At 34.8% G+C, this 26,076-nt stretch overlaps 1 protein-coding gene across 5 annotated transcripts in view; it reads right to left on the bottom strand.

Moving 5' to 3' along the window:
- LOC145691975 (uncharacterized protein ZK1073.1) overlaps nt 1-26,076 on the bottom strand; it is a 463,195-nt gene that overhangs the window by 141,808 nt on the left and 295,311 nt on the right. The window lies entirely within an intron of this gene.

Here is a 26,076-nt window from a genome sequence, read left to right as displayed (position 1 = left end):
AAGTTTGTCAAAAATAAAAGTTTGATAACTATTATTATAATTTCTGATGAGTATAATATACATCACATATTCCTCATTTTTTTCTAATCTTCCAACTCATAACACATTTGTGTATGTTTCAGGATGTATAGAACACGGAACTATACGTGTTGGTCGTCATGCATAATCTCGTAGCACGAACATGCATCATTTCATATTGCTTTAATCACTCAGCTCTTTTCTCAGTGGAGGATCATACTGTTAAAACTACCGTATGTATCCATTCTATAACATGGTTATTCTCCAAAAATAAAATTATCGCTGAATGGTATAACGTCTTCTGATGTTTTAGATATAGTACACATAAATGTTGTGATATTGTTACCAAATATCTATATAAGAAGATCTATCCCTGAAGTTTAATCATGTGTATAAACGTTGCCCAAGTGTAGCACATCTAGAATGGACATGAGCAGGTTAATGAGCAGGTCTCATTTTTTAAAAATCTATTGGAACTATCAGCTTGCTTTGTATTTGTTTCAGCAAACGCTAATAATAATAATACTAATAATAATAATAATAATAATATTAATAATAATAATAATAATAATAATAATAATAATAATAACATGTACTCATTCAGAAAAATACTAAATACATGGGTCTCCATCTTTCGCAATTTTGATTTTTGCTGAAAGAAGTATTTGTTGTGGAAGTTGAAAATAGTTCTTCATCCATCAGCACATGGAGCAGGAATTGGCATCATGGCAGTAGCATGCGAAAGGTTATGATTATGTGTTGTTTTTTTAAATGTTAATTCTTTCTGCAATTTGGTGTGGCTTCTGTAGAGCTTCTTACAACACTTATACGAATAAAACTGCGTGGACTAAATGCAATTTTGGTAGCTGATGAAATGCTGTGGCTATTTTCGGTGTGGATATGAGTTTTATGCGTGAGATGGAGATTTCATCTCCATTTGCTGTTAAGACGTTGAATTTTGTTCTAAAGGATTATCAGGAAGCTGTGTCAATTGATGAATTAAATATAACTTACTTCTGCCACTATTTCGGACATTATTGTTTCCGGTGGACTCCAACAAATGTCGAGCTACCTCATGGTTATGTGGGTAGCGCAAGTGCCTTTGGTGTGGGCGAGCCAGGTTCGATTCCCGGCAGGAAGCTCATGTGGTTCGAATTCCACGTTAAGCTATAGGTGCACTTGTCATAGCCTCGCTGTTGAAAGGAATGCTAAACTCAAAATCAACTCATTCAGCCTCCCTGATGAATGGGTCGCTAAACTTAATTCCAGCCAGTCCGACAAATGTATCAACTTTCAATGGTTGTATTGTGCATCGGCCTATGGTATAATACTGTAGTAAAGATAGGATCGTGATCTTTTTGTTTAATCTACGAAAGGAGAAACCTTTAAATCTGATCATAAATTATTTTTCATTTATTCTTAGCATACACATTTCCATAATTCACTTTGTAGTTTGTAGACGGTGAATGGTTTTGTTAATGTCCATATCTCTGATATCTGTGTCAAAAAAGTTTTGAATATGTTCACCGAATATTTTTCGCTTGATACACATTAGCATTTCAGTCATTAGTATGCGAAAGGATTCCGATTTCGTAGAGCCTATCGCAGTAGACATGAAAAACTACGGATAAAATGCTTTTTTTTTTTGGTCACATTGACCCTGTCTATGTTTATATAAACTGCTTAATTTTACAGTTGAATCCACTGAAATATTTTTTGGTGTTCCATCCCCCTCTATTTAGTTTCATATCCAATTTGCTGACGTTCCGAGAAACTGTAAGTGTCAGCAAATTTCATACGAAACTAAGTTCTACAATATTATTAGAGTTTAACGAAAAAGAAAAAAAAAATCTCCAAAGATCAGATACATATCAATCTATATATCTCAGTGAGTAGAACAACATGATATTGGTCAGTGGAAAAGATCATGCGTATTCTTCCAGAAAATTAAGAGAAACAAATTTTATTTTATAAACCCAAAAATTGACGCTGAACGAAAACCATATCACCAATTAAGATGAGACGAATCCTGAAATATACCCTCGTGTGAAGCTCTTCGTTATGGTACTAAGCAGAAAACGGTACCTAACATGGCTAATGAGATATAGTCAAAAACTATGATTAACTTTATTACCTACAATAACTAAAATGTAACTCAAAGAGAAGACATATATAAAATACACCGAGCTTAACAAAATGCCACGCTTAAAAGTTAATATGTGATTCGCTATCAGATATCAAAGCAAAAATGTCCAAATTTTGAGAGGAGGTATGGAAGTAATCTTTGGGGCATGCAAGCCTTAGGATCGGCACCAATGTATGTAATCAGATTAACTTATTATCGATCGGTTTCGTGAGAAAGAAGTGTGAATATGGAAGAAAAACTATCTTATTCAATGACGCAACTACTGTGAAAAGACCACAACTTTTTTCTCCGGAAACAATCAATTATTACCACAATCCCCTCTAATTAAACAATTATGCTTTCTTATACATATAGTTTCTAAGGAGTTCGGTGTACCAAAACTCCCTTATATACCCATTTACCCCATCTCTCCGTGTGAATGTGTCTATCCATTCAGGTGACAAAAAAATCTCAGGAACTACTTGATGGATAACCATCAATTTTGGCCAGGATGTAGGGAGTGAGACGTTAGAAATTGAGTTCGTTGATAAAGGTGATTCACCCATCGGAAATAGTGGAAAAGTCCACAATTTCCGGTTGTAACGTTGATCGTTATAGACTTAAAACGGTAACAGATAGAGACAAGTGATTTTCTACCATCAATTAAGCATACAAAGAATATATCCCATCTCCACTATAATCTCTTTAGTAAAACTGGAAATAGTAGAAATCTACTACAAGTTCTGGGTTTCAATTTTAATTGAGAAAATATTACTACATACAAACCAAATTCCTTCACGTGATTTACATGCGACATTCCTAACATATAGGCTGCACACCTAAAGAAATTAATTGACTCATGTTTACCTGAGTAAAAACTTCACAAACTACAATTGAATTCCGTTATAACAACAACATAAAGACCTCTCCTCCCCCCCCAAAAAAAAATAGTGCCAGTGTAAGCGAGATATGCAATATCAGTATTAGCCATCGAAGGTTGGGAATGATTGAATATTGACCACTCGATCAAGCCTATATTTAATTTGCACTTGTGCATTTGCTGCACTTGTGAATCTTGTATTAAGCATAGTATAAAATCACTCATTTTATGAATATTTGATGCAGTACAAGAGGTATTGCAGAAACGGATGTGGCTACAATCAAGTTCAACTGTACATAACTTTACAGTTGATGAAAAGAAAATGAAACGAAATCTTTAAGTTTTACGTCCCACGTATACGCGCCTAGGCTAAAAGAGACGGTGATTATGAGAATGAATGAAATGGTGGAATGAAGAAAAGGAAGAACTCCGAGAAAACCTGAGCACACGGTGTCTGTCCACCACAAAGCTCACTTGGCGCGAGGTGGGATCGAACGAAGGACCCCATTCACAAGAGGTGAACTTTCTACCATTGAGCCACCCTGGCCCCTTTACAGTTGATTTACGCACTCAAGGTCAGAATGTAGTCAATAGAGTGGACTGGCTGTTTCCTATAAATTGGTTCCATTCAAATTAAAATACCTTTTATTAAGCAAAGTGTGCATCTATGAGCACTTTTTTTTTTTTTTTTCATTTTCCAGTAGGTAAAATTAACTTTCTGTTATGCGTACCGGTTTGAGGCCTTTACTTAATGTGTTACTTACTCATAGCATGCAGGAAGAGAACATATGGAGACCACAGGGAAGACAGACGAAACGTCAACTTTTCTTCATTCTAAGAAATTGAATTTTTAAACTAAAATCACAGCCTACTTAGTATATAGCAGAAAAAAAAAAACTATTGACTGCAAGTAACATATGCACCATTTGTTTATAATATTAGGATATGAGATTCTATTCCTCAAGATATATGCATACACTGATGTCTATAACTCATATTTCGACCAAAACGTTATTCTTCCATATGGTCTTCATACGTAGTTGATGGTACGAACCGAATACTCTAGAAGACTCTTTTAGTGTTTCCGATATTACATTGCAATTAGGGTAAAGAAAAAAGCCGCAATTTTCATTACCTTAGAAAACATCTAGAATATAGCCTAGGAGTTCTAATCGTTGTATTTGAACAGTCTGAGACTTCACAGCAAGATTTCAAACGCTATATCTAAATAATTACGGGGTGTCACCGTTAGAAGACAAACAATAATATATACAATCTAATAGTTAAGAGGATATTTTTCTTATACGTATATACAATAAAGAAATAAATAGAGTCTGTTCCAGCAGAATGACAAAAAAAAAAAAAAAAAAAAAAAAAAACTATTGGCATCAAACGACATACTTTTTAGCGCTATAAAAAAAAGTCCTCTATTTTCTCGAAAGTCTAGCACGAGAATTTACCTTGAAGCATCGTCCATCGATTGATATATGTTTCATATTTGGATAATATTACAGTTAAACAAATGAGAGTCAAGTTAAGCAAATGAAACTAAGTTTAAGAGTTAATCGTGATTTTGGGCTGTATCCCATTAACTACATTACATACTGTATAGTATGGTTAATGGCATAATGAAAAGTTTAATGAATGTACAGAGGCATACCATAAGTAAATAGACACATTGTAATATAATGAAATATAATTATCTGAAGGTCACTAATAGTCGTAATTTGTTTGTTATTTCAGGTGTAGACAGTGTGAAGATTCCACAAGAGAAACAAGGATGTCACGACCCAAAGGAACCCAAAGAGTTGAGTGACTTTGAATGTGATCGGTTGGTGAGACAATGTGACTTGGGGCAAATCAAAGTTAAATTTCCTGAAATCTTTAGATTCCATTCTCCACCATCAATCAGGTTATTATCCAATTAAAAAAAATCAAAGGAAAGTGTGAGTCTACATTCTGGCCGACCAGGTGCAACACGACAGTAGAGGGCTACCAAAAGATGTGTAGAACAAAATCCCCAGGGGAAGGTTAGAGATGTGGCAGAAGACGTGAAAGTTAGCTGGATTACTCCGCATCAACCGAACTATCGTGGGAGACCTGCAGGATCTAAACCATTGCTTAGCCGTTGTTGCGAAGCAGAATCAGTAGACAACAAACATAGTACTGTACGATGTTAACTTTTGGTACGAGGTAATTTTCTCTGGTGACCCCACATATTCCCAATTTTCATCAAGCGGATACAAATGGATCTGGAGATAACCTCTTCAAAAATTCCACTCGGACTGCTTACAGCTAACTGTCAGGATTTTCAACAATAGTCTGGAGCCATAATTGGTGCTCTGGATGTTCAGAGTTGCTTGAATATAGTGGCACTCTCAATAGCGCTGGATACACTGACATTTTGTAGAGGGGTCCGCTACAAATATTTTCCTCTAGGTTCTATAAACAACAACTCTATTAAAGGAAAATAGTGCCTCTTGCAAAACGTCTAAAACACCTACACCTGTCAAACACAAAATTGAACTGAAACCAAAAACAACAAAGAATCAAGTCAGTCCCGGGATATCAACTCAATTGAACATGTCTGGGCTATTCTAGATTGTGCCATCAGACAGCGTCTCCAAAAACCCGCTACCTGTGGTGAACTTCTCCAGTGTGTGTAAAGAATGGGCAAAAGTCCCCCAGGCCAAGATCAAGGAACTCATTCATTTCATACCCGAACGGGTTAAGAGTTTGCTTCAAGCTAAGAGTCAATCAACAATATATTAGTCTTCATCCTTTGATTACCATTTGGTTTCTATATCAAATGGGTACAGCTCAATAAAGGGAAAAGTTTACAAATAGACTTGACTACTTACTTATATGTTTCCACGTACGTACTTCAGTACCAGTTCCCTCGTAATATGTGGTATGGTTATCGTATATCGTCAATTTTTAGGTTTATAAAAATCATTTTTCTCGATAACTACGCATGAGAATTTGCTTGAGAACTACGTATATTGCTTTCATGAGGTTATTAATGCTACTTCAATGTTCTTCAGGCCTATTTCAACATTTCTCTTTTATGAATTCCATTGCTAGTGTTGACACAGAACAACCTTTCTCGGAAATCTGTTGTTTATACTAACATGACGTTACATTTCCAAACAATTTCTATCTGAAAGCTAGTAGCAAAAATTTTCAATATATATTCAATAGCATTGTTATTTCGTAAGTGAGACTAATGGGCTTGCATTTGAGTGAAGTACGCTATGTTGTGTTGTTGTTTGAGATTATTTTTAACCTTGTCTTTCGAGAGAGACATTGCTTGTTTTTACGGCACAACTGTTAACAACAGAACTACCAAATATTTTAAATGTTAATTTTTCTTAACAATATCATGCTTAAGAGGGAGCAGGTGGATAAAGCTAGTATGAATTAAGAGCTACCATTTAGTATGAACCATTAATACTTTTCATTATATACAGAGTGGCCAGAAAGTCCCTTTAAAGCCGAATTAAATGCGTGCAATAATGTAAGATGTTAAGATATTTAAGATTTGAACCTCCCATCCGGACCACTGATATGGCAGCATTGTTCCTTACGTGAATTGCCACATGACTGCCGCGTAACTGTCCGCAGAGGGAGGAGAATAAGGTCTGTGCGTTGAAAAGTTTACTGTCTCGTCTTTTCATGTTTGGTGAACAACAATGGCAGATACTAGTGACTTCACTTTGGAGGAGCGCATAGTGGTAAATGTGTGGGTCAATGAACATAAGCACAACAATGAGAATATGCCGCAAGTGACGGATAGGTTTCGTGAACGGTTCCGTAAAGAACCAACAAGTCGGCAGACTTTGATCACATGGGAGAAAAAAGCATCTCGCCTTGGAGGTATTTCATTCTAGACCTCCATCAACCCGAAAGGAAACGTGTGCAGAAGTTAGTGCGTCAGTGATGCGTTCACGTTGCAAATCGACCAGAATGTGTTCTGCAGAACTTGAAATTGCAAGGAGCACAATGCAGCTCCACTTGAAATAAGTGCAAGTATAAAGAGACTTTCTGGCCACCCTGTATATCCCATCGGGTCTATTAAAAAAATACTTAATAGTTCTATGTAGACGGCTGACACGTTAATTCAGCTGTACTAATATTGAACTATTGTGCCATTTTTCAGAAATAGATCTGAAGGTCTCTACACAAAAAGAAATGAAACGATGTTTGACATTTTAACTCTTTCTAGTTCGCTCCACCGATTTTGATGATTTTTGAATCCATCAGTGGGCCCTGGCCTAACTTAAGTCTTTAGCACATTTTCGGCAAGGGGTAAGAAGGAGGTGACGGGAGTGACATATAAAAACCACCGTAAACAATCGATGTTAGTATCCAATCCATAGTTTGGGGAATCACTGAGATGAATACTAACACTCCTGATGCAGTTCATTTCCTAATTTATCTCCCATGCGTATCCTAAGGGGGGGAAAGGATTGAAATACCTTCCGTAAATCCATTCTCCCCGTGCGAAGAATGGGCATTTCGGCTACTAAACATTTTTTAAAATCATAGACCCGCGATATATACGTATATTCTAGTCGAAGCATCTATTCTAGTTGTGTCCAGCCCTGCTTCCTCTTACTCGGTTCACTTCTTATCTATCATTATTATATTTCCAACTTTTCCTAACACAATACTGAATGAAAGTCTCTACTTTGTTTCAATCTATCTCTTTTGTTCTACAGAAATTATTTAAGTGCATTTTAGATGCTTTTCTATTTTCTCTTTCTTCAGTCATATTTCACGATTTTTTTAAAAATCGAGCTCCTTCTTGGCTACATGATTATTGTTCTTCCGGTGTGGGATACTCGAGCTCGATTCTCGGTAAGAGTACACGTGTTTTAGGTCCTACAATGATACAGTACCCACGTTTCGGTACTGGAAAGGGGCGTTAAACTCCCATATAAACAAATCTGTTCTTCTTCACGCACAAAACAGCCGATCAAATTTCAGGTCAGGGTGTTATGTTTGGGATCTCATGTTAAGCTGAGGGTCACCTCCTATTCTAGTTATACTAAACCAACAAAACAAAACAAGTCACTTGCCAATTTTGCCTATTGTCAAATCCAAATGTCAGTACTGTATTGCTGTGTGTTAATGTTATTTTTGTGATTATTCACAAGGTTAATTTTAACCTTTGTTTCTAAATCTCCTGTTGTGATCCAGAAATGATATTTTGATGGAAAAAAAATACACGAATTGGAAATATCTTTTTTCCGAGAAATTTTCAGATAATTAAAATCAGCGTAAATAAAATTTCTTCTTCTAATATCATTTTCAGTATTTGAGTCAAGTAATATTACAGTGTAATAAGTCCCTAGCAACATAATTCTACTATGGCTACATTAGATTACGTTAATGGGCACTATTTACAAATATGTCTGCTCTCTCTAATATGCAATAATTGGATCATTAAATAGCAAATGAGATTACATTATATATTTGAGCGTTGATAATTAAACCTTTCCTGTTGCATTTGAATAGAATGTTGGAACTGTTGTCTGAGGAACAGGAAAGAAGTATTTAATGAACAATCATTGGATGTCTGCTAGAAACTGTTGCCAGCTATATGATTTGTACGTCAAAACAAGCAATAGCTTCAACATAGAATATTATGTTATCCATATTATAAATCTATTACATAAACACTTAAAAACGGAAACAACAAAATTTGCAACAGTGAAAAAAAAACATATATCGGTACTTAGTTGAATAATGAGATATTGTTTAAAAAAATCAGCGATAGACAGTGGCGGTAAAAACTGGGATCAGCCTGAATTCAGACTATGATATGTATATCATGAGTACTATAAACTTTCTAAAATATATAAATAATAGCTTAAATTATTTTTGTCATTCAAAAACTAGGGGGCCTAAACCTTCTCCCCAGCCCCGACCTGGATTCACCACTGGCTACAGATAGTCGAGATTTAAGAGAAAAGTAAAATGTATATGCCACTAAAGGCTTGTAAACTTAAAGTGTTTACCCTTCCCTTGGCTTTCGTCAATCAAAAATGTTACACAATATACTGACAAACGTTGCCATTAGTACATATGCTTTTTGTAGCCATATCTTAAATTATTGAAATACTAGATCGTATAGGCGGCTCTATAATGTAATCATAAGGTCACGTGCCTTTTCAATCAATACAACATTTATTCCTGAAACAATATTAGAACATTTTACACATTTTTAAGTCGATTCTGCCCGTATACTCATTGGACACATCAAAAGTTTTTATTAACCACTATTAAGCTTCATTCTAGACATTTATTGTTCACGGATAGAACACTTCAGGACATTTTTGGACATGTTAGGTCATATTAGATAATGACCAAAATGTCGTTTCTAAAAAATGTCCGAAATATATTTTAACATTGATTAGTTTTTGAAATGTACGGGAAGCTCGCAATTGAACTTTTTCACTCACAGTAAGGAAAGAATACATATAGCTTATACAAATTAAAAGAGAACTACACAATTTTTTAAACATGAAACTTGTAACCAATATACGATTTTTTTTTTAAAAGAAATTTATTCATAAACGAAAATGACTCCTTAATATGAATAACATAAATTTTCACTCTAATATGAGCACACGTAAAGGCCTTTCAAATGGTTCAATTTTTCTAAAATAGTTTAAATTTAAAAGACGATATTGAAATATAAAGGAAATGTTGAATTTCCGTTGATAGGATTTTAATGTTCTTTTTAATACAGCGGATATTTGGGACGGGTCTTTCACTTTAGAGTGGGGTTTAAAACACTACTTGGGCTTGTATCTGAAACGAACAAATTCGCCGGGAATTGAACCCGAGATCATATGGAGTGAAACATATGGTAGCTACGAAAGGGCATATTACTCAATTTCGAGCAAGTATGTACTCGTATTTACTCACATTTGAGTTTTACTTACTTGAAGCTAGATTACGGGATAAGAAAGTCATTTAAAAGAGTAAAGTGTACTTCTATTTTAGTAAGATAGAAAAAGGCTCATTCTTAAAGGAGCAGTTCGAGTTAAAAACAAGTTTGGTGCAATAGAAAGAGTAACAAAAAATAAGAGACCCGTATTTTTTTATATCTTCATAGGCCGTCTCCTTCAGCTTCTATAGGCATTTGTTTTTGATGAATCGTAAATGCGGACGTCACGCGTGGGCTACGCGAGGAACTCAACGTTAGTCAGCAACCACTCACGCAGCTGATAAACCGCAGCTGATAAACCGCAGCTGATAAACCTTTAATAGTGCAGTGGATTTAATAGCTTATGTTTTGGGTTCTTTAGCAGTCTTGCTTTGTTTTGAATTCTTGAGAAATTGTTGTTGTTTTTCCTACAGCATTAGTATAAAAAGAGTAGAGAGAGAGCAATAATTACGTAGTGTTGTGCGAAGTAGTGTTTCTTCCGGACATATTTTTAGGGGAGCACTGTCTTCCGGAGCTCTGAGAGTGCCCCTCGGAAGAGACCAAATTTATACGTCTATAATACAATAAATACAATAGTACTGTGTAAAAATAATGTGCCTCTCCGAATATTAAGTGTGCCCTCCCACCAGAACATTTTTTCTGAAAGGCACACTTTTGTGAAGTAGAGAACACGTGTTAGCACTGCGCGTGCTGTGTCTGCGAAGTGAAGTAGAAATGCCTAACACGTGCTGTATTTTCGGTTGTAATTCTCGTGCGATTAAAGCTGAGGACATAAAGTACCTTTTTTTACGTTTTCAAGTCGTGAGAAATCGCCAATTCGATACAAATTTTGGCTCAAAAAATCAATAGAAAAAAAACTGCCAAATAAATACACTCGTGTTCCAAACATCTTGAAGAGTCCGACTTCGAGCAGTCAGGTTTACTGAAAGAAAAGCTAATGCCAGTGGCGGATCTAGGCTAGGGCCCCCAGTTTTTTGAGTGACAAAAATAGTTTAAGCTATTATTTAGATATTTTTGAAAGTTTATAGTAAACATGATATACATATCATAGTCTGGGTTCTGACTGCCCCCTCCCCCAGTTTTTACCGTCTAGATCCGTCTCTGGCTAATGCCAGGAGAATTATTTTACGCGCAAATTGAGAAAGAATGTTGTTCCAAGTATATTATTGAAAGGTTTAGAATTCGAGCCATTGAACAAATGCCGATCTATGTCCAGTTACCAACGTAAAAATATCGTACAAGACGCAATTGACGGTTGTAGTCAAGACGAGGCATTAGAGGGCAATAGCGACGGTGCCACTCATGATTCTGAAGATACTGCTTTAGAAATAACCTATACAATGTGAATTGGGGAGTGAAATATACCGGCTTGTAGAAGGAATCAGTGACGATGACAGTGTTCCTCAGGACATTGATTCGTCGTTTAATTTATCTGTATCAAGTGACAATGATGATGAAACGGGTGATGAGAGTTGTTCCTCGGAGAGCGATGCGAATAAAAGAAATTTAACCGGTAAAGTGTTTTTCGTATTCTAGCAAACTTTACAGATGTTATTTCATTTTTTCCTGACATGTCGCGCTCCTGTACGTACCTTCAAGCGCAAAATTATAGGGTTAGCGTTAAGAATTGCAACAAAACGGGAAAATGAACATACTTATGTTTGGGAATCCTAAAAATTATTTAAAAAATGTACTTAAGTGTTGTAGCAATTTCGTCCGCCATCTATTTACATGGTATTGGTTTCGAAACTCTAGTTCCTTTTGTGAAACCCTGAACTTATGCTCTGTAGGAAAAACTACGTTTTAAAATATTATAAAAACTTTTGTGCAGTCCACCATCAGATATTATCATTTTCAACCTGTAGATGACATTTCTAAGTCTTTGAAATCAGTTCTGGGAAAGGAAATCGCACTTTAGAACGTCCCACCGCACCTCTCACAAACGAAATGCTTGACACTGTGTATGGAAGCCTGCTCTCGCTGCTTGACCACGTATGATGTCATCACAAAATCTTTTTTCCTCTGTTACTCGCTAACGACTGAACGTATCGCGATCAAACAAACACCATTCCTTTCAGAATTTTCAACTCTACAAATGGAAACGATTTGTAAAAAATGCATTTCTAAGTCGAACTGCTCCTTTAATGAAATGTAGATCATATTTTTTTCTTTTGTAGGAATATTGAACAGTCTACAGGTGGCTACAGAAGTGATTTCTGTACCTATACTCGAGGTTCGATTCTCAGTGCGAGTGTGTAGAACAAATTGGGCTGCAGCCTACTTTATGTTTGAGTTCTCGATAGTCTATGTGTGGTGAATAAGAAGTAAACAAATGAAAAACTTTTCTTAGAAAAATACCAGCAAAATAAGAGTAACACCAACATTTTTAACTATTTAAAAAAAAAAAAACGCTTTCGTTTTGTCTTAGATTTGTGTCCATCTCAAGTATCTAAAATTCAAAATTTGTCTTTATCCATGAGAGTAAAAGATGGCAAATGAAGCGGACAGACATGGCAATCGATTCAGCTCACTTTCTATTAGTTACAGCTCGATTCACCTGAACAGGCAGTTGAGTTATTCACAAAAAATCTTCACACCTTACTAAAGAATGTTGCTCTATTTTCAACAAAACACATTATTTTTTATGCACTCACATTTTAACACATATATATCTTTATTTTGAATCTTTTATTTATTTATTTATTTCAACGGCTACAAAGGAATAAGAGGCAACCGATATTAACACTAGAAATTCTACAACATTATTAGGTTTTAAGAGAAGCAATTCTCCATAAATATGAGGCATGCAACAATCGACATACTGAGCTAATATAAATACGCATATACTACTTAAATTTGACTGAAATTGAAGCTTCTCTTTCATATATCTACAATTATGCTGCTATTTACAATTTTGCAACTAAATTTAAGACAGAGATCAACAATAAGGTTGATGTACATTTTGTCTTCTATCAAACTTGGACATGCACCAATTTATTATTATTATTATTATTATTATTATTATTATTATTATTATTATTATTATTATTATTACGAGATTTATGAGCATTGACGTATGTTGCTTTCGGAATTAACCTATCTGACTACATTACAATTACATAAAAATTACGTCTACTACTTTGTCTACTACTTTAGATATTGAAAAGAACATTTCGTTCCCGTCACAAGAGAATATCTGTACATGCTTCAAAATGTTTATGCAATTTCTGTTTTATTATTGATACGCTATTATTGATAAATAAGACGGTTAGTTGTAGAACTACCTTTATCATAAAGTTAAATAAATATATATATATATATATATATGTGTGTGTGTGTGTGTGTGTGTACTGCTAAAATAGGTAATCATGAGCAGATCCAAAGAGAAATAGTTTTTAGAAGGTGGTTCCCTCCTGGAGATGAACGGAATAAAATAGTGCAATATAAATAAATGACATACTATTACCATTTGTGTACTACTTTTTCTTTTCAATTGTACATAATTATACCCTACTATAAACAGAAAGAAAAGAAAAAGGTGTGAAGTTCAGGGGGGCTGGGGGGAGAAATTTCTCTACTCCACTTAGTGTTTCTGGAAGGAAATTCTATTTCCCCCACTAATAGGTCGCTGGGAGTGAATAAAGTGACACTACTGTCAGAAGTTTGCAAATTAATACAGTAATTCACACGTAATTAATATATATTTCGTACATAATTAATGGATGAACTAGTGGTTAGTGGTACCCTAATCTTACAAACTTTAATATTTATGGATAGTCAAATATGCGAACTATCAATGTCGAATTATTAAAGTGCGAAGATGTTTAAAAAAGAAAACTCTTCTATCTCCTCCTGTTTCAACTGTTATGATTTCGCACCCCGATAAGAACCGTTTCCATACTTTTCTTGGCCTACTTTGAACACTGCATGCTACACTATTTAGCATTTCATTTAAAATTATTATTATAGTATACAATATATAAAAAAAACTATTGCGCTCATGTTAGAATATACTATTGCGCGCACGTTGTTGAGCAAAATTTTGCACTTGTAAGTCAGTAACTTCAGCATGCCTTACGAGTTAGCTCAAATCTTGGCACAGAAGAAATACTTAGTTTGAATAATTTTGGCTTGTTGTCAAAACTGGTGCTGTTAAAGTATTGACCGGTCAAAGTCCTCTTCCATCCCACTGGACAAATAATTCTGGGCTTCAGGAACTCCTCGCCCTAGCCTGGACTGTTTCACGAGTTTTGTAAGCAAAATCTTTGGTTCAAAATAAACTCTTTCAAAAATGAGATAAAATTTCTTTGGATTCTGAACATACATACCTTGAAGACATTTTAAGAATATGTGAAGTTAAGCAAATAAATCACAACTGAAATAGGAGTATAATTTGAGAAGATTTAGGGATCTGGAATGCAAAGAATTCGAAAACTGCAATATATATATATATATATACATATATGGAACTAATTTACTACTAGCTGTTCCTGTGAGTCATACTCGTTATACCTTAATATCGTTTATATATAATACGCACATTAAAATCGACCTAATAACTTACACTTTTGTTTGTATCTATAAAAGTCAATGTATATTTTTAAACAATCATGAATATCTGTGGATCTAATTATTATTTCAGAAAATTCTACGTGCGGAAATGAAGTTGCTTTATTCTGGAAATACTAACAACAGAAAGCGGAAAGAATTGATGGGAACTGGAAAGGGTGAGAAACTATATTTGTTTGAAATACCCAAGAAAGGACTGAAGGAAAACCATGAACGAATTCCAGTAACAACGATTGACTGTAACATTCAAACACAGAACTTCCCTAGTATGAAGCAAATGTACTAATCGTTCATCTACGTATATCCGGTTATACAATGTATTCGTATTTGCTCAACTATATCCACCTAGTTATAAGATGTATTGTTAACTGAGGCGTTAACTGAGAGTGGCGTAACTCATTTTTTTTTTTTAAATGAGATTAAGTCATTTCCGTGAACTTGAAACATAACCTGTTGGACAGCAAAGTTGCGTATGCGAAAGTTAAAAGACCAGACCATAGGCCAAAAGATGGCAGTACAAAGAACCGATTTTGTCCGATTTTTCTATATCGATTCTAATAAAAGTCTCAATATGTCAAAATGTCTGAAAACTGAATTACGCCAGTTTGCTATCCAACGTCTCAACAATTCAACTATATCCACCAGGTAACACAATGCAATTGTTACTATTAACTATACTCACACTGTTATCCAATGTAATTATCAACTCTTCAATTATATACATTCGGTTAAAAAATCGAATTATTAACTTCAACTATATCCACCCAGTTAAACAACGTAATTATTAATTGTTCAACTATATCCGAAGATTATACAATGTAATCACTAACTGTTCAACTATATCCACCTGGTCATGCAATGTAATTATTAACCGATCAACTATATCTAAACGGTTATACAATGTAATTATTAACTTTTCAACTATATTTACTGCATTATACAATGTATTATTAACTGTTTGACTATATCCAACTAGTTATACAACATAATTGTTAACTGTTCAATATATTCACACGGCCATATAATGTAATTATTAACTGTTTAACCATATCCATCCAATTAAACAATGTCTTATTATTTATCTATGAAACTCTCTTGATTTTATTCGGTATAATTTGAGAATTCTTATTTTCATTAATTATCAACTGTTTGTCTTCGGATATTCTCATGTTCTGCTGATGTTATCACCCTGTATACTGTGAAATGTCTCAGTATAGTTAAATAGGAAAACTGACAAATATATTAGTCTACCATAAAATTGTTGTTAATTTACATCATGTGTAAATTGATGATAATAATTGATTATTAAAATAACGACCAAAATAAATGATTTACTTTAATACCAACTCTATTCCTTGTGCTATACTTTATTATACTTCGTGTAGCATTGCTATAACCTGTTCTCAAAGAAAGTAAATGTAAATTAAGTTGATGCAGCTACCCTATACAGCCTTGGTCGAGACCAGCATTTCTATTTTTTGTTTGTTTGTTTGTTTCCAGTGAGGTCCACTTTTATTATTGATAATATTCAACTGACATCTGAACTTGTTTTCCTTCCAAAGAAAGTTTATCAACGAGTATGTAAGCCTACCAGTAGGCTATACTTGTACGACGCTTTGAAATAATATTAATTAAAATAATTCCTTAATTTTGTATTTGTATTAATGGAACAAAATAAATATTAGTTTTTAATTTTCAATAATTAAAGGCTACCAAGAATATTTTATAAGAATAATATACTATAAGCTGCAAGGAGAATACTCGTTCTTCGCACAGAGAGAATACGTTTCATTTTGGACATAAACGGCTGAATGTGCACTTAAACGGCAACGGAAATGTCACTGTTCATCTCAATGACCCCGAAAAACTATGGATTCTATACTAATATCGGTCATTTTCGATCATTTTAAAATATCTTCCCCCTCCCCCTCTCCTAAGTTACACCGTCAAAGTGAAATGACAAAATCATCCCAGGCCCAAACCTCATCTATGTTGAAAATTTGATCGAGATTGATCGGGTGATTCAAGCAGTACGATATCACAAACATAGTCACTTTCATTTTTATATAGGGTAAGTTTGGGTGAATCCGGACAGTTCTGACGTTTCTTTCTCTTACTACTATTCCGCTAAAAGAAAATATAAAATATTTCGTCAAATTATTTAATGATATGTTGGTATACATGTACAACTGAAACAGTTTTCCTAGAATGGTACGTCAAGAAATAATAATAATAATAATAATAAACAATTTTCTGAAAGTTGACAACATCTTTGATTTGCAAATTTGGAAGGGTGAATCCGGACAGTAGGTTGGCGATTCCGGACACTGAACTTTGAAGGAAGATATATACATGATAGGTATATTTTAGCTTACTATCTTTCTACACTAATATTCTAATTTGATAAGTACAGAATATAAATACAAATACATACAAATTACTAACATAGCAATTTATATACTAATTATTGTTGAAACTGTAAGATAAATGCACAGTAGAATAACTACCACTATAGTGTTTAATCATTAAACATAGTAATCACATTTGTTTCCATTAGAACCACATTGTACTACTATTTTTTGCTAGTAACAACTAGATTATTAGTAAAATGTATAGCATGTGTGCACTGAGACTAGCATAGGACACCCAGGAACCGTATTTGCTTCATGATGGTGCATAATAATTCTTCCCACAAAGTCCACAGTTGTTTTCATCCATACCTTCGATTGTGTTCTAGGAGACAGTTTGAAACAAACTGCAATTCGTGACACTTGATCTTTTAGCAACACCTGGCCTTCGGGATGTGGGTTTGGAAGAAGCAACAGCAGGAAAAGATAGAACTGTTTAACTGAAGACTCTGAAGGCGACTGAGACGTGTTTGAAGATGATCCTGATGATACAGAAGAGGAATTGTTTCCAGTTACTGGCGGATTGTGTTTAGTCGACAAAAGAAATTCATGTTCCCGAACTTGTTGCGGATCAAATGGGAATACACCAGATGAAGCCATTCAGTAATGTAGAATTTCTGAGCATCTTATGATTAGCATTTTGTGATTTAGTTGTGTTGGTAGATCCTAAGATATTTTTATAACTTTTTCTGGTAATTCTGGTAAAACACTCTTTGCACTTCCTACTCAGCTTTGAACTGTAGGAAGGTACGGTGCTTCAAATAGACATCACAACAAGTCTCCACATTACACATGCGAAGAATAGTATTATCGTAAGCTTAGGATGTCCGCATTCAGCGACTGTCTAGAATCACCAAAACTTACTATATATTAGATTAGAAGTTGTATTATCTTTACCTAATTAAATTAAACAATACATTATTTATATAATCTATATATGTTTGGAATTCTAACCTATAGCATATGGCAACGTATAGCATATACTTTATTTATTCTAGTTCTTTTCTTTTTTCTTTTTCTTTTTGTCTTTTCTAGGATTAACGTTCAATTTAACAGGAGCACAAGGACATTAAGAATCACTTGCGGCCAACAGATCACACAGTTTGACAAACTAGACTAGGATATAGTATTTCGAACGAGACAAGACGTGAGACGAATAAAGATGTCTCGTTTCTCTCGTAAATTTTCTAAAAGTCTCCTCTCGTCTCTATTCTCGAAGGATTCTTTCCCGTCTCGTCTCGAAAAAGTTTTCTCGTCCCGTCTCGTTTACTAAATTTATTTGTCTTATTAGAACTTTGCAATTAATAATAGATAGAAACAACTATTGAATACTTATCCTTAATTAAAAGAATACCTGTGGCTCAGGTTCCTTATTGATGCTCATACCGAAACGAACAATGTCATAAAGGTCGTTCAGAGCACGGAACTAATTATAACTTATTGTAACAACGGAGATAAATAATACGCAAAGACAGTGCTAAACATCTAATCTCTTACAAATACGGGGCGCGCTCGTAAAGTAACCTACGATGGGTCACTTTGCGTGAACTAGTGGGGGCAGCACTACCATCTTTGCTCAGACGGGCGCAGTAAATCAGTCTTCATCCAGTCGTGGTAGAGTGAAGGTTTTCTGATCACTAGTTACACTTTCGTAGCGTCTCAAAATGTGTGCCGCAATAGAAAACCGCCTAGTGTGAGGTGCGAGCTGTTATACGTTTTCTAATGACAAAACAATATTCGGCAGCAGCTATTTATCGGGAACTTTCTGCCGTACATGGACGAAGTATGATGAGTAAAGGAGATATTCGTGAATGGGTTCGTTCATTTAAAAGTGGACCAACAAACATTCGTGACGAAGATAGGAGTGGTAGGCCATCAGTAGTCACTGATGAATTCGTTCAGAAAATTGATAGTTCGTGAAAATCGACGTTTCACAATCTCAGAGGTTTCAAATGAATTTCCACAAATTTCCAGGGCTGTGTTCTATGACGTAGTGACAGGCTGGAAGATGCAGTCACAGGCTCGCTTCACGCACAGGCGGGAGATTTTTATGCTTGTGGAATTTCTAAGCTAGTGCAGAGATATGAGAAGCGGTTGAATGTTTATGGTAATTATGTCGAAACATAGAGCAAAGAAGTAGTTTTCAAATGTATAAAATAAATTCTTATTTACTTTGGTGTTTCTTTTCTAACCAATAGGAGGGTACTTTCCGAACGGCCCTCGTATAAATAGTGTTTCCCACGAGACTCGTGAAATTTCTCATTTCGAAAATGAGACGAGAATTGTCATGTTTCTGGTCTCGTCTCGACGAGACGAGCAGTGTATTTTTAAAATATATACAAAACTTCTTGTTTTCGTGCGCAACACTACTAGGGATGTAACACGTACAAAGAATTGGTTTGCCGATGACGTGGTCTGGGAATATGTGTTTGACATCCTATTATTTACTGAAGACCACTTGTAATCTGTTTACAAACAAGATTCTAGTTAACCTCTATCAGAAGTGGAAGTCACCAAAAGCATTTACTTTTCTTCTCATTCCAATCTTTTTTTTTTTCCTTCTTCTTTTTCCGTAACTAGGAGATCCATCTGACAACGCTGCATTCTGTTTCTCTCGCATCTCGGGAGTTGGATCTCCACGGCAACGCAAATACAACAAGCACCTGGAAAATCTGACGTAAACTAAATCAACCGAGCGGGGCAAAGGGAGAAATAAGAGTTATACGCTTCTTTAAAAAAAATAATCTTTCGTTTCCTTTTTAGCATCTACAGTCGCTGGAGTCGTCTAAATATTACATTATTTTCATTTCTCTATTTGACGCACTCTCTCGGAGCAAATGGCAATACTTTTTTTTTTCATAGCATTCTGAATTATTACATTATATGCGAGTCCCAGTTGAGAAATTATGCACCATTTAAGATAGCTATATGTTTATTAATTGAACCATATAAGCGAAAATGCTGTCCTGTCTACAGAGATGCATCAACAAGGGGAATTTTACGATTAAAATAACACAATGTTTTACTGTACGTTACTTTAGCTAAGGACGCGTTACCTTAAAGGTATGTGTCAGTGATTCCTATTTTTGTGTCAAGACTCTTTATGAGTGATGCTTAGACTTTAGGATTGCCACACGCAAAAGCGAAATTAAATATATATATCATTCGTATAGTGTTGACCAACAGAAGCACACACACACTTTCCCAGACGAGACATAACTTTCAAACAGAATAGGCTCAACTGTTGTCTCCTAAGCAACATTACCTTACACGTATAAATAGATATCATTTGAAAGTTCAATAACATTTATCACCTACATAGGTCAGAATTTGCTGAACATAGGGGTTTCGGTTTTCAGTTTTTCATCTTTATGCACCACTGTGGTTCTGAAGAATGGGACCTTCTATTAACGACTGGGTGTAGTTGATGGGTGCACAGATAATCGTGCACGATCAACTCTCATGTATAGGTCATTTCCCACCACACTAGCTGAATTACAGGACAGGGCCACTGACCATGGCTCAATATACAGATGTATGTCTTAAATATTTTGCTATATACAATAACAATCTATACAGATCGACAGTTGTGGCAAAATGCCATATCTTGCCATTTTTGCAAGAAATAGTGAATAAATAATGCCATTTATTCTGACCGTTGACCATATTGCTGCTTCTTAAGAGATCTAATCACTGCGAAATTAAAATACCGCTAATTTTATAGTAATTATGTGATATCTTCAAACAGATAAAAGACAATCGAAATGTGGATCAAGAGCGCCCTAGACAATATTATTTTGCACGAGGTATCGTTATCACGAGTCACCTAGTAGCTTTCCGTCTGAAGGAATTTACAAACGCGAAAATAAATGCCGACTATCTAAACGGCTGGAAATCGAAAGAGATAAGTTAGTTGTGATAACGGTATCTCATGTAAAATAATATTATCTAGCGAGGTCTGGTTCCACTTTTCGATTATCTTTTACCTATTTGAAGATATCAAATAATTACTGTAACATTAGCGGTATTTTAATTTCGCAGTGGTGGGGCCTCTTAAGTTTTGTTCACCTTTCTACAATACAAGTGACATTACTTGCCGTTATCGTTGAATGTAGCTCACTTGAAGGACTATAACATTGTTGAACAACCAAAATATACGAAAAGTAGGGTTAATGAGTAGTTGCTATAAATTTCGAAGTTGTGACATGTTTCAAATAAGATCCTGTCATATCGGTAGATGTTGAAGAATCGTTTTCAGGCCTCAGAACGGATCTTAAAAGGTAAAGAAGATAACTTGTGTGTGGACAACCTAAACAAAATCTTTATGATATTGTGAAGTCGAAGGTGATATATGTGTTGTATGGCATGACTGTTTTATCAAGTGGTAAACAAGAATTTAATTACTTAATATGAACTGAGTTAGTTGTTTTTGAACGTAGTTTTTGGTCGCTATTCATTATCGTATACTGTTCTCTGCAATTTCATGCTTATGAAACTAATATTTATATGCCTCGTAATACTCTTTTTCTTTCTTTGCTTTGATACACTCTGGTTGTTAATATTTTCAATGTCCTAGTAGTTATTAGTGCTATTTATAACCCTTAACGCAGATTATGCATTTAATGTGATCTTTTGGTAAATTATTGGCATAAAAATATTCATATACCAATATTCATTTTTGCAATATAACTGACAATTTTAAAATTAATTTTGCCAATTTTTGTTTTTATTTTATCACGATTTCCGGTCTTGAATAATGCAATATATATTTTAAGATTAACCAAGCTCCGCAATGTAGGTTAATACGACAATTCTAGATTACAAGTATAGCTATACTTCAGGAGTTAGCAATACTTGAAAGATAAAGGCACCAGGGAAGTTAATTTTAATATGGGAAACATTGATGAGTAAAACCAATTGTATTTTCTAAAAAGTGTTACAATCAAGAAACACATATTCAGCGTATTCAATACAAAAGTAAAAGTGTTTATTTCTTATACAGACCCATACTGCTGAATCATTTGAAATTAATTTAGGAACATAGAAACACCTGCCTCAAACTTAATTTTTATCATATTACTTTGATTGAGATGCGCATTTTAAAGAGGGGGGGAAAGCAAATTTAAATTTTTCACAAAGAATAACGGTTACATCGATTGAAATTAATTTTTGAACACGGTGTGCTGGATTTTATAATTTCATTTCGATTCAAATAAAAAGTCTAAGGGAAAAATTCAAATATACCTTTCATATAAAATCAAAGATAGAATTTGTTCCTCGGACGCTGAATTCATATCAAAAAGCCATTACTCGATATCCCTCACTGTTTCTGTTTTATAGTGATAAGTAATGAAACAGGAAATTGATAATTTCTACCACTTCCGGTTTAGAAAGAGGGTTTGAAAAGATGGAACATACTCTTGGGACGCTGAATCGATTGCAAAATAATTCTCAATATCTATTTCAGTTTACGCTCTATGGAAAATAAGTATTGAAACCGGAAGTACTAGTAAACTTGAACCACTTTCAGTTTTGGTAGAGTATTGGTGTATTGATGATTGTATTGGTATGTTTTCTTGGGACGCTGAACCGATTGCAATAAACTGCTTTTTCCGTTCCGTTTTTTCTCTGATATCTGTCGACACACAGACAAACAGACGGACGGAGATAGTCGTTTTAAGACTCCCGACATACAGCATAATTCGGAAATCTAAAAAAAAAAAAAAAAAAAAAAGGAAAAGGAAAAAGCAAATACCAACAAATTTTAAAACTACACATAACTTTAAAGCAAATAAATGTAGCAAACCACTACATTTATTCGATATATAAATATAGTTTGAGCAAAGTCGATCTTTTTAAATAAAATATAGCATTTTGTTTCTTTGTTTAATTTAGTATTTCTTTCAAGAATTGAAACTATGAGACATAGAATTACAGTTTAAGGTGAAACCTAACCACCGTAACGCGATCAAATTTTAGTAATCTTGCACCAGGAATCGTACACGGGACCAAGTACAATAAACGAGTAAGCGCTAGCCACTATATTAACAAGCAGAGCTTTGATAAAAGTACCATGAGCTTACTTATGTATTTAAAGCTGAATTTCTATACTCGCGTTACTTGTATCGGTTCGATTCCTAGTGAAGTTTATAACACATTAATGTGGAACCTTGAAAATATGCAGTCCATGCTTAATGTCCAATAGTTCGTCAATTCGCCCTGTGTTTAAAGATATGCTTTACGAAGAAACAAGAATATGTAGGTACTTCAATATTCTGTGACTGTTATCAACTCGGGGAAATTTATTTTTGTAAACAATTGGAAGAAAATTTCTATTAGAGACAAAACATGATACTTTAATTTTAGTATGAGATGTTTACGCACGTGTTACAAACTTCGGTTGTACCTTATTATTATATGGAGCAATTGTCTATGCATATATTTAATCGCAAATAACAACAGACGGCTATAAATACGTAGGCCACCTCGTGTTTCATTGCCCCGTTATACGACCTTCATCTTCACCCGGAAACTTACAAGCACAGAGAGGGATCGAACTGGTAACACTGCGGAAACTGGAATGGGATTTGGAGGGAAGCAAAAGAGAGCAACCGGGAATGATTCCGGGCAGATGGAAAAGAGCTGAGGGAAAGGAATTGTCTATGACGTCAGTTTACGTCATAGGATGCGCGTTTTCACCTCTTGGCATTTCGCTCCGAGACGCTCCAACATGAATAAGATCAAGTTCTCATGGGTCGAGCCACATAGCAAAAACGACAATCTCGTTGCATGCGTTGCAGGATGAAAGTTTTTTTTTTTTTCAAACAGTGCTCGCACAGATAAAATAGTTTGATTCCGACGCAACATATGACGTAACACTATTGAAAATCAGAAATGTAATTCAACTAAAATGAATCATTAAAATAAACGTCAAACAAACACTAGAACAATCCCACCTCTTTTACACCTCAAATAATACCCTTGGTAATTTAATTTATACTCTTGCACATATATTTGAAACTAACAAAAAGATCAGATTACATTCAGTGCATATCCCTAAAACAAAGTTATCAGAAGTTTTAATGGAAATTCCATTAATGTTACATCATTTGTTACGTTCTTCATTGCATTCCATACTAATTTCTCTATATTAATTAATTAGACCCATCTTGACAGATTGTAAATGTCAGAGTGTAATACTCACACGAAAGAAACATAATGATGAAACATATTCGCGTATATTCAATATCATGGAATAGGTAATTGAACATAATTGAATATTCATAAAGTGAAATTAACAGATATATATATATATATATATATATATATATATATATATATATATATATATATATATATATATATATATATATATATATATATATATGCGATTTCTATCTCTTCGATCTACCTCCTTAGTGCATTAATTTCTATTTTTAAATTTCAATTTTTGTGATTCCTTCAATATAATGTGTTATGATACAATACTTAACAGTTTGTCATATACAGGATGTTAATGAACTATACCGACAAACTGTAAGAGGTGATTCCTCACATCAAAATAAGAGAAAAACTTCATATGGACCTATGGCGAAAAGTACATAGTTTCAGAGCTAGGGCTGTCCAAAACTGCGAAAAAGCTAGATTTCAATAGGCCCTATTTCGAATTCCAGAAACTGTGGATGGTGGTTCTTATCAGTGTAAAGGAAGCCACGCATACACTATCCAAAAGTGTATATTTCATCAATTGTCAATAGGTGTAGAGGGCATTCCCTACAGGGTGTAATTCTCAGATATGTTTTCAATAGAGTTTTCAGATATACCCTGATTTCAAGAAAGGTCCAAACTAGGCATGAGGTAAACCTTGACAACAATAAACATCCAATCATCCAATGCTTCAGAGGAAAGGCGAAAGTGTTAGGAACACACAATTCCATGTTTCTTTGTGTTCGGAATAACGTGTGATGATATGTACTTCGTCACGGTATATTTCACGTTTTCTTCACTTATAAGCATGACAGAAAACATCGCACCATGAGTTTTTCCAAGTACGAGAGACCGTGCTGCTGACGATTCTTAACACTTCCGACATCGCGCCAAAGGATTCCTTGTTCGCTGCAATCAAGGCTTATCGTTTGCCTACTTCGGACCAATCATAAAGTCAGAGCATATCTCAAAATTCGGTTGATGGCACGTCGGGGAATTTCACCCTGCAGGGAATAATCTGTACACCCTAGTGAAATATGCAGTTTTGGATTGCGTATGCGTGACTTCCTTTACGCTGATAAGGACCACCATCCACAGTCTCTCGAATTCGAAATAGAGCCTCATGAAATTTTCCTTTTTCGCTATTTTGGACAGCCCTAGCTCTGAAACTATGTATTTTCCGCCATAGGTCCATATGAACTTTTTCTCTTATTTTGATGTGAGGAATCACCTCTTAAAGTTTGTCGGTATAGTTCATTAACACCCTGAGTATATATATAGCCTAGTCATAAATATGATTATCATAGGCGGACGAAGTGGGGTTGACTGGCAAAGCGCCAACGTCCAGTGATTTGGGTTACTGTTTCTAATCCAGCTCGTTCCGCGTGGTCTTTGTGGTGGACAAACACCATGTACGTGGGTTTTCTCGGAGTTCTTACTTTCTTACCACTTCATTCCCCATCACCTCTTCTTTACCCTTAGAGCATAAACGTTGGACGTCAAACTAAAAAATATTGTATATAACTGTCATATGTGTGAAACCTCTCCTGACAGCTTTCTCGTGGCCAAGTGATTATTATATGTGGTCGTAGGTTCAATCTCCAGTGAAGGTACTTGTTTTAGATAAAAATCCGAGCAGTGGTTCGGATTCCCCTTGAACCATTGAAACTGTCTCGTATAGCCGCTGTGCTGCGAAGCAAATCCAATGCAATTCTAACAAAACTTCGGGACCAACTTTCTAAGTCGAATTTCAATGTAGGAAAGTTGACTTGTTGTGTATAAGATTATGGTGTGAGATTATATCTCTATTGTATTACATCTTACAGAGATTTTCAGTGGAATATGAGAATAGAGACGATAGAATTTATTAATTCAAAGAGAACATCATTATGTAAGGGTAACTCAAATGAAA

The sequence above is a fragment of the Thermobia domestica genome, chromosome 1 (genome assembly GCF_964235325.1).
Source record: "Thermobia domestica chromosome 1, izTheDome1.hap1.1, whole genome shotgun sequence".
In the NCBI taxonomy this organism is placed as follows: Eukaryota; Metazoa; Arthropoda; class Insecta; order Zygentoma; family Lepismatidae; genus Thermobia; species Thermobia domestica.
Note: the sequence above shows the minus strand (reverse complement) of the source record. Positions and strands in the feature narration are given on the sequence as shown.